The following is a 10158-nucleotide window of genomic DNA, read 5'->3' on the forward strand; positions in this document are numbered from 1 at the left end:
AGTATTCCGTACGAGACAAAAGTTTATTAAAGAGAATAATGATATCTTATTCTTTCTCAGAAAACATAATAAAGTCTTAAGTCCAGTCAAATTGACTATCTTTATTTTCATGAAAAAATGGGATCTATCAAGCACATTCAGGATATGCCTCTACTATAAAATCACTTAGTCATATTTTTTTCTTCCTTTTGGTATTCGAGTTGAAGAAGTACGAGAATTCTATAACTACCAAAAACTTTCAATCTTTTCATTGGAATAGTTTATTTAGTTATTATAGTTAATTGTTTTTGGTACTGAAAAAATATATTACTACTAGAATTCTAATTCTAGTAATTAAATTAATTAAACTTTTTTGGAGGTTGATAGTTTATTTATTGAGGAAGAGTCAATCCTTCTTTTCTCACTTCAAGATTGATCATCTCGAGCCATCCGTTGAGGGTGGAAATTTAAGAATAAATAAGTTTTAAGCAAACTTGTTTAGTCGTCTTTTTCAAACTATGTTTCATTCATATGATAGAATTTTAATATGGGTTTAAATAAATTGGATCTTGGCGGAGGCTTCCCGGATAAATACTTACTTTCTTTTATCCATATTGCTCCATAGATAGCAAGTTTTAATTAGTATAAAAAAACTAAACCAATGACTATTCATGATTCCATCCATATTGGATCAATTCTCTATACCACTTTGCAATGAAAAGAGGAATGTTTGTTATGGTAAAACTTCGTTTAAAACGATGTGGTAGAAAGCAACGTGCGACTTGAAGGACATGATCGATTGTGGATTTTGCTATCCATCATTTTCCATAGTAATGAAAATGCTCTTGGCTCGACATAGCCTGTTCTATTCGTTCCGAACCAAATTTGCGCTGGGTTTAAGTAACATAGTACACGATGGAGCTCGAGAGGACAGAATTTTTTTTATCAAGGGAAAGAATCTAGGGTTAGTGAAAACTAATAAATTAGGCCAACTTTGTCAGTCTATCCTTAATATAGAAATAAATCGAAAGGTTAAAATAAGAAGAAAGTCCAATAAAAGTATATCAGAATCAATCCCTCTTATTAGATTTCTATAGAAGAGATAAATGCTTTATCGAAGGAAATAAGAAAAAAGGGTATGTTGCTACTCTTTTGAAAGAAAAAAATAGGAATTCCCGAAGTAATGTCTAAACCCAAGGATTTCACAAATCAAAGATAAAGGATTCCAGAACAAGTAAACACAATTTTCAATTGTCTCAACAACAGAGTTGGATTAGAATAAGGAATAAAAGTCAATTCGTTCGAAATGAGACAAAGAAAAGAGTTTAAAGACGACTCAAAAATTTTGGAAGGATTTTGCCTTCGAAGTTTGTCAGGCAAAATTAGCCCACTTGAGTCATGAGTATAAATGAAATTTGTTTTTTCTGTAAGGAAATTAATGCACGTCATAGTCTAATTTCTATTATTATCGACAGAAATTCGAATCATTTTCTCGAGCCGTATGAGGAGAAAACCTCATATACGTTTCTAGGGGGGGGCGTTGTTTATCTACATCTATCCCAATAAGCTGTCTATCGAATCGTTGCAATTGATGTTCGATCTCGAAGAGAAGGAAGAGATCTTCAAAAAGTAGGTTTTTATGATCCGATAAAGAATCAAACTTGTTTAAATGTTCCAGCTATTCTCTATTTCCTTGAAAAGGGTGCTCAACCAACAAGAACTGTTTATGATATTTTAAGGAAGGCAGAATTCTTTAAAGAAAAAGAAAGAACTTTGAGTTAATTGAAGAACTAAATGAATCAAAAAATAGGATAGGAGAAGATTATTAGTATTCCTAGTTGTCTAATTATTTAGACACAATTTACCTCTTTTTTAATCCTATTTGGATTTATATTATATCGTGCCAATCCAACATAAGCCCCTATTTTATTTACTTTTTCTATCTAATTTGTTTTCTTACCATTGTATTTCCATTGACAAAGGTCTATTGAACAAATAGAATTTGTAGATAGATGGGTCTCTTTATCCTCACTCCATATTCAATTTTTCCGCCTACACTTCGCTCAAATGATAAGGGTGTTCCTCTTGCATGTATTCTCATACAATATAATATATATTTTTTATAATATATATTTTTTGTTAATAAAAATCGCTAAAAATAAGGAGAATTTGGCCATCGTGATTAGGGTCGCTCTTTTTTTAACTTTACTTTAGTGGAATTTCACCGGACCTGTTCGTTTTGGCATTTGAGTGTTTTTCATGGTCGATAAAAAAAATCTTTTGATGTCTTGCTAGTTCAATGTTTTGACAGAAGCGCGCGGTGTAATTCCATTGATTTTTGGATTTCGATCGTATCTAAGGATCCTTTTTTTATCTGGGTTGCTAACTCAATGGTAGAGTACTCGGCTTTTAAGTGCGACTATGATCTTTTACACATTTGGATGAAACAACAAATTCGTCCAGACTCTTGGTAGAGTCTAGAAGACCACGACTGATCCTCAAAGGTAATGAATGGAAAAAATAGCATGTCGTAATAAAATCAATCTTTTTTGAATGGAATCCAAAATTACGATTTTCTGGGTCTAATGAATAAATGGATAGAGCCTGGCTCCAATTCTGGTAAAATAAAAAGCAACGAGCTGAACTTCCTAATTGGAATGATTCCCCGCTCTAATTAGACGTTAAAAATAGATTAGTGCCGGATGCGGGGAAAGGTTGGGTTTTCCTATGAGTGGACCCTTTATTTTTTCTTTTTTTTTTTAGAAATCCTAATTATTCTTGATTATGGATTGAATAAGGGATGTTATGGATTGAATGTGTAAAAGAAGCAGTATATTGATAAAGAGGCTGTATTCCAAAGTCAAAAGAGCGATTGGCCTGCAAAAATAAAAAACTTGTTCTGTTCTTTTTTTTTAATTAGAACAAACATAAACTAATTGGGTAGAAAAGGAGCAGAAAAAGATCTGTGGATTAGACTCCCTTTCTTTCCAGGGTTTGTATTAAAAATGCAACACCCTGTTCTGACCATATTGCACTATGTATCATCATTCGATAAACCGAGAAATGCTTCTTCTCTCTGATTCAAGTAGAAATACAAATGGAAAAATTCGAAGGGTATTCAGAAAAACATAAATCTCGTCAACAATACTTTGTCTACCCACTTCTCTTTCAGGAATATATTTATGCATTTGCCCACCATTATGGATTAAATGGTTCTGAACCTGTGGAAATAGTTGTTAGTTGTAATAACAAGAAATTTAGTTCACTACTTGTGAAACGTTTAATTATTCGAATGTATCAGCAGAATTTTTTGGATAACTCGGTTAATCATCCTAACCAAGATCGATTATTGGATTACAAAAATTATTTTTATTCTGAGTTTTATTCTCAGATTCTATCTGAAGGGTTTGCGATCGTTGTGGAAATCCCATTCTCGCTACGGGAATTTTTTTGTCTGAAAGAAAAAGAAATACCAAAGTTTCAGAATTTACGCTCTATTCATTCAATATTTCCCTTTTTAGAAGACAAATTTTTGCATTTGGATTATCTATCACATATAGAAATACCCTATCCTATCCATTTGGAAATCCTGGTTCAACTCCTTCAATACCGTATCCAAGATGTTCCATCTTTGCATTTATTGCGATTCTTTCTCAACTATTATTCGAATTGGAATAGTTTTATTACTTCAATGAAATCCATTTTTTTTTTTCAAAAAGAAAATAAAAGACTATTTCAATTCCTATATAACTCTTATGTATCAGAATATGAATTTTTTTTGTTGTTTCTTCGTAAACAATCTTCTTGCTTACCATTAGCATCTTCTGGAACTTTTCTGGAACGAATCCACTTTTCTAGGAAGATGGAACATTTTGGGATAATGTACCCTGGTTTTTCTCGGAAAACCCTATGGTTCTTTATGGATCCTCTTATGCATTATGTTCGATATCAAGGAAAGGCAATTCTTGCATCAAAAGGCACTTTTTTTTTGAAGAAGAAATGGAAATGCTACCTTATCAATTTCTGGCAATATTATTTCTGTTTTTGGACTCAGCCGCGAAGAATCCATATAAACCAATTAGCAAACTCTTGCTTCGATTTTATGGGGTACCTTTCAAGTGTACAAAAAAGTTCTTTGTTAGTAAGGAATCAAATGCTGGAGAATTCATTTCTAATAGATACTCGAATGAAAAAATTCGATACCATAGTCCCCGCTACTCTCCTCATAGGATACTTATCAAAAGCTCAATTTTGTACTGGATCGGGGCATCCTATTAGTAAACCCATTTGGACAGATTTATCAGATTGGGATATTCTTGATCGATTTGGTCGGATATGTAGAAATCTTTTTCATTATCATAGTGGATCTTCGAAAAAACGGACTTTGTATCGACTAAAGTATATACTTCGACTTTCATGTGCTAGAACTTTAGCTCGTAAACATAAAAGCACGGTACGAACTTTTATGCAACGATTGGGTTCGGCATTTTTAGAAGAATTTTTTATGGAAGAAGAGCAAGTTTTTTCTTTGATGTTCACCAAAACAACTCTTTTTTCTTTCTGTGGATCACACACTGAGCGTATTTGGTATTTGGATATTATACGTATCAATGACCTGGTCAACCCTCTTAATTAATCATTAGACGAAATTAAGAAACAGGAAAGGGTTGATAAATGATCAAGAAAAAACTTTTCTATTTTTCATTCTGAAATGTTCTTTTTATTATAATAAAGAGTAGGTGAATCAACTTACTAATTAAAAAAATTAGTAGAACTTCCTCTTTGGAATAGAAATTGGCTATTTCTACATAGGGAAAGTCGTGTGCAATGAAAAATGCAAGCACGATTTGGGGAGGGATTTTTCTCTATTGTAACAAGGAAGAATTATCTACTCCATCCGACTAGTTCCGGGTTCGAGTCCCGGGCAACCCATATAGAAAAGACCCATCAAAGTTTTTCACTTTGACTCACTTCATTTACAAATACAAAATTATTGGTTTGGTTAATTTAGTTATATGGATAGCTAATCTTTGGGCTGACTTGGTTGACATTGGTATATAGTCTATGTTATACTGTTAAATAACAAGCCTTCTATTATCTATATTCTAGTTAATACGTGTGCTTGGGAGTCCTTGCAATTTGAATAAACCAAGATCTTACCATGACTGCAATTTTAGAGAGACGCGAAAGTACAAGCCTGTGGGGTCGCTTCTGCAACTGGATAACTAGCACTGAAAATCGTCTTTACATCGGATGGTTCGGTGTTTTGATGATCCCTACCTTATTGACCGCAACTTCTGTATTTATTATCGCCTTCATCGCTGCCCCTCCAGTAGATATTGATGGTATTCGTGAGCCTGTTTCTGGTTCTTTACTTTATGGAAACAATATTATCTCTGGTGCTATTATCCCTACTTCTGCGGCGATCGGATTGCACTTTTACCCAATTTGGGAAGCTGCATCTGTTGATGAGTGGTTATACAATGGTGGTCCTTATGAGCTAATTGTTCTACACTTCTTACTTGGTGTAGCTTGTTATATGGGTCGTGAGTGGGAACTTAGTTTCCGTCTGGGTATGCGTCCTTGGATTGCTGTTGCATATTCAGCTCCTGTTGCAGCTGCTACTGCTGTTTTCTTGATTTACCCTATTGGTCAAGGAAGCTTTTCTGATGGTATGCCTTTAGGAATCTCTGGTACTTTCAACTTTATGATTGTATTCCAGGCAGAGCACAACATCCTTATGCATCCATTCCACATGTTAGGTGTAGCTGGTGTATTCGGCGGTTCCCTATTCAGTGCTATGCATGGTTCCTTGGTAACCTCTAGTTTGATCAGGGAAACTACTGAAAATGAATCCGCTAATGAGGGTTACAAATTTGGTCAAGAGGAAGAAACTTATAATATTGTGGCTGCTCATGGTTATTTTGGCCGATTAATCTTCCAATATGCTAGTTTCAACAACTCTCGTTCTTTACACTTCTTCTTGGCTGCTTGGCCTGTAGTAGGAATCTGGTTCACTGCTTTAGGTATTAGTACTATGGCTTTCAACCTAAATGGTTTCAATTTCAACCAATCTGTAGTTGATAGTCAAGGTCGCGTTATTAATACTTGGGCTGATATCATCAACCGTGCTAACCTTGGTATGGAAGTAATGCACGAACGTAATGCTCACAACTTCCCTCTAGACTTAGCTGCTGTTGAAGTTCCATCTATTAATGGATAAGGTTTTTCTGCTAACATATAAGAATTTTTGAAGACAGAAATACCCAATATCTTGTTCTAGCAAGATATTGGGTATTTCTGTCTTTATTTTGAATCTTTTTTTCTTCTTAATCTTTCTATTCAGAATTCAGTTAACGACGAGATTTAGTATCCTTTCTTGCATTTTCATAACTCGTGAAATGCCGAGTAGGCACGAATTCCCCCAATTTGCGACCTACCATAGGATTTGTTATGTAAATAGGTATATGTTCCTTTCCATTATGAATCGCGATTGTATGGCCAACCATTGTGGGTAGAATGCTAGATGCCCGGGACCACGTTACTATTGTTTCTTTCTCCTCCTTCATATTGACCTTTTCTATCTTTGCCAATAAATGATGAGCTACAAAAGGATTCGTTTTTTTTCGTGTCACAGCTGATTACTCCTTTTTTCCTTTTTAAAGAGTGGCATTCTATGTCCAATATCTCGATCGAAGTACGGAGGTCAGAATAAATAGAATAATGATCAATGGAAAAAAGAAAAAAATCCTTTAGCTGGATAAGGGGCGGATGTAGCCAAGTGGATCAAGGCAGTGGATTGTGAATCCACCATGCGCGGGTTCAATTCCCGTCGTTCGCCCATCGCATTATTGCAAATTCCAAAAATGCAATTTTCCATATTCCTAGTTACGTATTTACTTACGGCGACGAAGAATAAAACTATCGCTATATTTTTTCCTTTTCCTAGTTCTTCTTCCAAGCGCAGGATAACCCCAAGGGGTTGTGGGTTTTTTTCTACCAATGGGAGCTTTCCCTTCACCGCCCCCATGGGGGTGGTCCACAGGGTTCATAACTACCCCTCTTACTACGGGGCGTTTACCTAGCCAACACTTAGATCCGGCTCTACCCAAACTTTTTTGGTTCACCCCAACATTACCCACTTGTCCGACTGTTGCTAAGCAGTTTTGGGATACTAAACGGACCTCCCCAGATGGTAATCTTAAAGTGGCCGATTTACCCTCTTTTGCAATGAGTTTCGCTACAGCACCTGCTGCTCTAGCTAATTGCCCACCCCTTCCACGTGTGATTTCTATGTTATGCATGGCCGTGCCTAAGGGCATATCGGTTGAAGTAGATTCTTCTTTTCTCTCAAAAAACCCCTTCCCAAACTGTACAAGCTTCTTCCAAAGCATACGGCTTTCTAGATGTATATGACGATCTCTAGACAGATGGATCTTATATGAATCATATGATGAAGTACCACATGAGTGGATATATAGGAAAGGAATCCAAATCTGCCGAATCGCTCATGTTATGATCTTCTACATCCTAGGTCTCTGCGTTCCGTCATCTGGCTTATGTTCTTCATGTAGCATTCAGATCGAATGACTCTATGAAATTACGTCGATACTTCCACATATTATGGGTAACGTAGGAGACATCCCTATTTTCCCCCGGGGGTCTTAATTACCACTGCTTAGCTTTCAATTTGCCTCTGACCATCAAATTAAATGTGAATAACCCGTCCTCCTCTCTTTGAAACAAGGGGCGCTTCCGGTTCTGTGCGTGCTTCAAACAATTTTGTCTTCTCCATATTACCATATCTCTAGAGCCAATAATTTTCTATGAGGAACTACTGAACTCAATCACTTGCTGCCGTTACTCAACAGTTTTCTGTTGAGGTCTATCCCGTAGAGGTAGTCAAATTGGATCAGTGATCGATTTCTAGGTTTCGTCGTAAACCTAATTGGTTACTTCCAATTACGTAAATCAATAGTTCAAACCGCACTCAAAGGTAGGGCATTTCCCATTGATATAGGAACTTTTGTACCAGAAACAATAGTATCTCCAATTATAGCCCCTCTGGGATGTAAAATATATCTCTTCTCACCATCCCCATAGTGTATGAGACAAATGTATGCATTTCGATTAGGGTCGTATTCTATGGTTACGATTCTACCAGATATGTCTTTTTGATTCCGTCGAAAATCTATTTTACGGTATAGGCGCTTATGACCTCCCCCTCTATGCCTTGCGGTAATGATTCCTCTGGAATTACGACCTTTACCACAACGGTGCCGTCCATGGATCAAATTATTTCGTGGATTGGATTTCACTTGCCTGTCTACGGTTCCCTTGCGTGTGCTCGGGATAGGTGTTTTGTATAAATGTTTCGCCGTATTATTAAGTATTCTCCTTTAGTTTTTTTCTCTATCTAGAAGTGGAATAGAATAACCCGGTTGAAGGGTAATGATCATACGTCTGTAATGCATTGTATGGCCCAGAATAGGTCCTATTCTTCTACCTTTTCCAGGTAGTCGATGGCTATTCACAGCTACCACCTTAACACCAAAGAAGAGTTCGACCCAATGCTTTATTTCTGTCTTAGTGAATCCCGATTCGACATTAAAAGTATATTGATTCTTTCCCAATAAACGAAGACTTTTTTCTGTAAATACTGCGTATTTGATTCCATCCATAAATCGACTTTCCTCCTATGCTCTGAGTTCCAGTATCGATAAGAATTCGAGTTCTTATTGTTCTTATGTTATGGTATGAATATACCATACCAATTCGTTATGTATGGATGATGGATGAGATTCCATGGATAGAGAGCCAGTTCCAATAGACTTATGGAATGTTCCCGTTCGTGTGCATCCAGCAGGAATTGAACCCGCAAATTTACCAATTATGAGTTGGGCGCTTTAACCATTCAGCCATGGATGCTTAACAGGGATCATCGTACATCGTAAATAACCAATTTTCATATAGAAAGACATATCATAGAAAAATGAAATCGAAAATATTCCGAGATGGCAAATATTCGGAGATGACTATGAAAACACCTCTCTGGATCCTCGAATTGAAAGAGAGATTGAGAGGGATCAAGAATCCTAATTCTCGCTATTTGGAATGGATCCAATTCTATTGAGTCTGACTCATAGTGATCATTTCTCTTTAGCAAAGAATGACCTTGGTTATCAAAGGATTGAACAACCGGGATCCATTTACTTATGATACCTAGTTGGCATTGATAACAAGGATCTAATGAATTATGAGTTTAATAGATCCTCTTTAGCAGAAAGACGTATATTCCTTGCTCATTATCAGACAATCACTTATTCCCAAACCTCGTGTGGGACTAATCGTTTTCATTTACCATCTCATGGAAAACCCTTTTCGTTCCGCTTAGCCCTATCGGGTATTTTAGTGATAGGTTCTGTAGGAACTGGACGATCCTATTTGGTCAAATACCTAACGAAAAATTACGATTTTCCTTTCATTAAGGTACGAGGGCTTCTTATTCCACAAGAACGAAAGCACCTTTTCATTCTTTCATATACTAGGGGTTTTTACTTGGAAAAGACAATGTTCCATACTAAAGGATTCGGGTCCATAACCACGAGTTCCAGTGCACTAGATCTTGTAGCACTTAGCAACGAAGCCCTATCCATTAGTATTCCACATAAGAAATCCATTCTAGAAAAAAATACAATTAGATTAGCTCTTCATAGACAAACTTGGGGTTTGCGAGCCAAGGTAAGATCGGCTCGGGATCATGGGACCCTTTTCTATCAGATAGGAGGGGCTCTTGTACAAAATAGACTTACTAAGTAATAACCCCATAGAATCTATCTATATAAAGATAAAGAGGCAATCGTGTCAGGAAGCGGGTTTTTCTTTGGCCAAAAGGTACTTCGAACTTGGAACGAGCATGAAGAGATTAACGAGACTTCTTTCTCTTTTGAGTTTTTCTGGCGGACCTGCCGCGCAAGATCTTTGGTCTTCCCCTGGAACCGATGAAAAAAAGTGGATCGCTTCTTATGTACTCGCTCAGAATGATTCTTCTCTATCTATAGTTCATGGCCTATTAGAAGTAGAAGGTGCTCTGGTGCAATCCTTACCGACAGAAAAAGATTGCAGTCAGGTTGATAATAGTCGAGTGACATTACTTCGTCGGTCCGAACTAAGGAATCT

Source organism: Triticum urartu, unplaced genomic scaffold (genome assembly GCF_056163025.1).
Source record: "Triticum urartu cultivar PI428250 unplaced genomic scaffold, HENAU_Tu73 scaffold2, whole genome shotgun sequence".
NCBI classification, from domain to species: Eukaryota; Viridiplantae; Streptophyta; class Magnoliopsida; order Poales; family Poaceae; genus Triticum; species Triticum urartu.